Genomic DNA, 6,128 nt, shown 5'->3' with positions numbered 1-6,128 from the left:
GAAATCTGCTTTACAATGCCTAGTATAGGGTCATTGACATCATGGTTTAAAGAAAGAAAATAGCCTACACTTAAAGTAACTCCAAGCAGCATGTAGAGTGACATTATTTTTCCAGAGACTATACACATTAACTAATTAATTGTATAGCATTTATTCAGAATTACAAACAATAAAAATTTGTTTCCATTTTGTACCAGTAGGCCTAGGCTACTACTTCAAAGGTGGCACAACTGCTTCACTCTCAAGGACCAGAGAAGCGTGATTTACAAGCTATTTACAAGTTGAAATTGACATTATGATTATATCTGACATCGAAACTGAATTTTAGCTAGATTGCAGAACTTTATACATTTAAGAATTTACAGATGAGGAGTTTCAACAGTCAGAGGCTGAGAAGATGGAAGGCGAACTGGGGTTCTGGTATCCCAATAGGTCTAGTTGTTTAAAGGTAGTAGGTCAAAGTGACGTGAGGATGTTTTCATAACTTTTCACCCTGAAAGCTTGAATTGCAAATGCAGGAACCATTTCCTGCTTGGTTAACATGTACCTAAGCCATAGCCTACTGTCGATAAAGAAAACCATGCCACTTTCCTTCAGAGTGGTCTCAGGGTACATGCATCGTATGAAACAGTTTAAACTGAAGATGAGATAAAAATTTATTTATTTTTTATTTAAAATAGCCAGAACATATTTTAAATACCCAACCTCTGGAAATATAATTTCTTCCTTTAAACCTGAAGTCATAATTTTGTAAGAAACTAAGCATATGATGGCACAAAAAATTTGTCTGGGCCAATCGAAAACATAGGCTACATATCAAAAATCTCCAGAAAGTGAACCATTAAAGGATTTCTTTATTATTGTTATTTGGCTAACATGAAAAAAAAAATGTATAGCTTCAAAATGACACTGGCTATAGCTGAAAATAAGGCTAATGTAATTCAAGTAAATTATTAATTAATACAGCTCCAATAAATAATTCAATTAAAACTAGTGTATTTTGCCTTCATTTTCAGTTGGATTTTGACTTTTTTGTGGCATTTTTTCAACCCCCTTCCAGAAGCATTCGTATCTCAGGTTCTACTGTACTGCTCAACAAGAACTGATGCTCAGGTCATCACAAAGACAATGCACCACAGTGATTTTCTACAATCACATGATATTACCAATGTCATTTTATTTTATTTATAATACCATGGGGTGGAGCATATTCAATTTCCACCCTAATTTGGAATGCCCAGCTGCCCGCAACTGCAGCCATGTTCATGCACAATACATATCGATCCTGTATCCTGCATATACAAGAGAGTCGACAACCACGATCTATGCAGCACATAGTGCCATCAGCTGCTTCTTTTCACACCTCAGACTACAGCTAAGCTGGCACAGAATGGAGTCAGAGGAAGATGTTATCATATGGCTTTAACATACAGCCACCAATTGGGTCAAAAGAAATGAAAAGCATACCCTAACCGCCTGAACCCTCCCATATCCTGTGGAGCATGTTCCAGAGTAATTTTTCACATTTAACTTAATGCAATTTAATTAAAACTACAAATAAACGTGCTATGCCACATATCATGGAAGTAAAAGAGCATTTACTGAACTAAGAAGAAAAAATCATTTAACATGAGCGTTGCACATTAAATGCGTCGAGCAAGTTTGGTCAGGAAACTTGCTACAGCCGACCATTGTTCGGCCTCATCAACCTTCTCATACTCATCCAATCACATGCACACATCACTACATGTTTTCATACTCAACCTAACACATGAACACATCACTACATTTCCTCATACTCAACCTATCACATGCACACATCACTAATGGAGTGCCGTTTTTAAACTGACAGACCTCTCCAGTGCTGCTCTTTGCCTACTACACTTGCTGCAGCTCACATAATTGGACTCACCCTCCACCACCTGGGGTATGGATCTGCTTGTAGGTACTGGGAGGCTTTGATGTTCCTCCTGTTTAGTAAGGGATATGTATCGTGATCCCTGTTTGACAGGTTAGTGCACGCTGGGACATGCACAGATGTACCTAATGCAGATCTATTCAGCGCCAAACCAAAAATAATTACTTTGCATATTTATAAATATATTAAATGGTAATACATGAGATTGCAATTTCAGTTGTCAGATGCATCAGACACAAGACCAGGGGTGGGCAATTTCGGTGTGGGAGGGCCAGTGTGTATGCAGGTTTTTGTTTCCACCAATTACCTTGGATAAATGAGCGAACTGGCTGTACAAACCAAAACTGGTTCACTCATAGATTAGATCACAGTAAAACAGTTTGTATAAGAACACAAGAACAGTCTTCAGCGGTCATTCATACGATTATCAAGAAATGCAGCTATAAACATAGGGCTAATTAAGTACTAATTAAGGCCAGAACCCTGAAATAATAAGGGTGACTAGGAAAAATCCCTTTAATCCTCAGCTAGTAGTTTCTAGATGTTGTGAAGCATCGGTCCAGAGGACATCAATTCTGACACAATGATAGTCTGTACCCCATTAGTTGGAATAAAAACAGTATCCAGAACAAAATGAACAGGTGGTGGAGGTTGGTGCCTCTGTCTCAGAGGCCTGTAGGACTGGCGTAGAATGCTTCTGAACCTGGTGATTAGGGCTCCCAAACCAAAGAATGTCTGCACCGCACACACTACACAAAACAGCCGGCGCGGCATGCATTTCCCTTCTGAAATGTTATTGGGTTCTCCAAAGCATGTTATTCTGCTCAATTGCGTTACAACACCAGCCTTACTGCAGTTGTGCAATCGCTTTTCACGCTGTGTGATCGCCTTTGGCCCTGGGCCCAGGTCTGAATTTCATTCCAAACTACGTGACCTAGTGCTTTCTTTTTCTTGTACAAAAATGTAGGCTATGTAAAGATGTAAACTCATGCGTTACCGTAATACCTGGGAGCTTGTTGTTGCTTTTTGGACAAACCGGCACACTTGTTTTTTGACCAAATGTTACCCAAATGTAATTAATCTAAAGCCACATGTTATGTCAGTTTTCAGGTAGTTTTGTCTTTCTTGGTTCTGTATAATAGCAGCATTTTATTTGGACTTACCTTGTAACAGTGAGTTTACTTCCGGTTGTCTCCGTCCAGCCAGTGATTGACATCCACAGGTTTATCAGTTTGTAACTCTTAGCACTCCCGGTCTCCCACAGGAATCGTGTGGCTCTCATCCTTTCTGTACGACGAATCATGACAGGTGCAGAGACTGTGCAACAAGTTGTTACCAGTGTGTTCCATCAAACAACAATAATCTCAGTTGTTGCCAATGAGTTAAGTCCGTATTCTATTTTTTAAAGCATGTTTTATGTCGTTACCGCATTTCTAAACATAGATCGAAGACCTTTCACTCCTTTGAACAGCCGGAGAACTGTATGGTCAATACAATAGGCCTGCATCCCTTGGCAAGATGTGCGTAGGCTTAACGTGTCTCGGTGTCGACGCACGTACAATTTTAAGGTTTTTTTTAAAGCATTTAGGATGCTGGACTTGAGAGTATTATTTTTTAAAAACATCTTTCAAAAGTTGTGTTCTTGGCTGCAAGATAAAAATACAGAAACACTGTAGGCTAGTCTTTATGATACACAACCTAAAAATAGCCGTTTTTCAGTGTTGACCATAACGTAGACTAGTCCGGTGCAAGTAAGTAAAAACAGGCTCCGTTTTTAAATTCACTTCCTGGTCTTGTTGAGAGACGTTTGTTCGCAGTGCGGTTGGGTTGGCTACTGTATAGACCCCACTTCCATGTGACACACAGTTTGAACATTCTCATTTGAAGGTGAGACGCAAAAAAGGTTACAATAAATTATTTAAGAAACATTGTGTAGCACTGATTTGGGATAGAGCTTGTTTAATTAATGTGTGCTAAGATAGCCAAAATTGTTTGTTTTAACGTCCTCATGGGCTGATATCAGAATTTGTTACGGCAGGCCTATATTTAGTTAAGTTTCTTGTTGAGATTATAAAATGCAAAGATGAGATACGGGACGCACTAACATAAAATATTTTTGTATATCTTTTATTTGCACGAACGTTTCGGGCAAAACGCCCTTCATCCTGTCAAAAGTAGCAAACTGAATTGCAGGACATCAATCAAATATCGTTCTCCTGGCACAACAGGTTAGATGACGTAGTACAATAGGGCCAATCACATCAAAGAAACCAGCAACCAACTAAAAAAAAAAAAATTAAAATAAAAGAAGCCAATGATAACTCACCGGCCCTTATCTCATTTTGCATAATATGTTGGACCGGCACCCAAGTTTACATATAGAGTTGAGCACAGTTTAAATCTTATTATTGACCGAATACTGGGAAGTGCTCTTTAGTTTTACTTACTTTTGTGCAATCTTCTGTCTTGCAAAGGTCTGACTTATTTCTTCACTGAGTCAAGTTTTTATTTTTATTTTAAACAATTAATGGTGTGAATAATTGTGACATTGAGTGGCTGAGGTATGTATACCACTTGTACTCCAGCACAATGTCCAGATTATTACAGATTATTGTTATAAATTATTTAATTAGAGGCGCTCACTGCGGGCAAAGTGCAATGCTTACAAATTTACACCAAACCCATTTATAGTAACAATTAGATTTTTTTATCAAGGCACTTGAGGAGAAGCTTGTGCTTGTGGCCGGAACACAGACTCAGGAGCCTGAGGTCCAGAATCAAGTGTGAAGGCTTGATTAATCCAGGAAGTTTACATTTCAATGAGACAGGGAGACGGTTTTCAGTGGCGTCCAGTGAAATTCTCTTTCTGCAGGCTGGTGTTTTGGCAACAGAGTGCTTTTCCTTTGTGTTGCTAAGGAGATGAAGAGTGACCTCATGCATTACACTGAGATATATAACCAGGCATACCTTCTTTAACTAACAGTGCCTGCTTGGAGAGAGTTCAAAGAACTCTACCCTGTGGAAGGCTGCGCAATTCACTAAACAAAGGCCAGGCTGGTATTTACAGTATCACTCTCTTCAGAACTTGCAAGTATTCAATTCCTCACTCGGGGATAAAAAGAATATATAATAGCCAGTTTCCACAGACCAAAGGAGTATTTTTCCCATCCCTTGCAGAGGTGGCTGTCTGTGCTTAAGGCCGCAAGTCAGAGCCAGGATAGACACAGAAGAGAGAGTTTTCGGAAAGTTATACTTGTGTGGAAGCATCTTCTTTTCTGAAGCAAACCATCAAATGGAAGACAAGTGGAATGCTCTTGTTGAAGGTAATAGAAAGGCATTGAGTTGAAAGCTGTTGACAGTGAGGAAACCAATATTTGTTGATGAGTGACTCAACCCTTTTTACAGGCATCTGAGAGTGACTGGGAGCTGTCTTATCATCAGGAGCTCAAGTGAGAACCACAGAAAGAGAATTCGGATAAAAGTCCAAGCAGGGGTCAAAGGGTTCTATCAAAGCTTGTCAGAAAATGGCAGTTTTGGTGTAATTTGTATCTGAGATGGTGGGGGAGGATTATGAGTCAGGGCAGCAGTCCAAATTATCAGTATTTTTGTATTTCTAAGTTCTGTGTGTATGTTGTGATAGGCACTGTGGACAAAGGGCATGTTCTACAGTGCAGATGTCACATGACTAAAAGACCAAGCCTCAATGGTGAGGGAGGAATGTACCACTACCCAGCACCTCATAAGCTTACACCTAATACTGTAGCTTATTCTTCTGCCTAGTTGGCTTTGCAGATGTTAGACCAGAATAGTGTTCATTGTTCTCGGCTAGAAATAGCTGTACAAAATAAGTAATTGTACCTTACTGAACCTGTGTTCAGCAGTTGTCTACGATCATGAAATGCACTTTTTTGTACGTCGCTTTGGATAAAAGCGTCTGCCAAATGAATGTAATGTAATGTAATGTGTGATTACTGCAATAGCCAATGTATGTTACAGAGAGAAAAACTAATGGGCAACCATGATGACACAAATAAAGCTTGATGTCAGTTACGTGATGGATAATTAAAATGATTAAAAGCATTGAATATGTTAAATGTTCATTTGGTTGTTCTGTCTGATGATACTAATAATAATTCTGCCATAATAAAATGTAAAGTGTAGGAAAAAATGTCAAATAAAATTAAGTAAATAAACACATGATATGCATACA

The sequence above is a fragment of the Anguilla anguilla genome, chromosome 1 (assembly GCF_013347855.1).
Source record: "Anguilla anguilla isolate fAngAng1 chromosome 1, fAngAng1.pri, whole genome shotgun sequence".
Taxonomy (NCBI): domain Eukaryota; kingdom Metazoa; phylum Chordata; class Actinopteri; order Anguilliformes; family Anguillidae; genus Anguilla; species Anguilla anguilla.
This window is presented reverse-complemented; position numbering follows the sequence as displayed.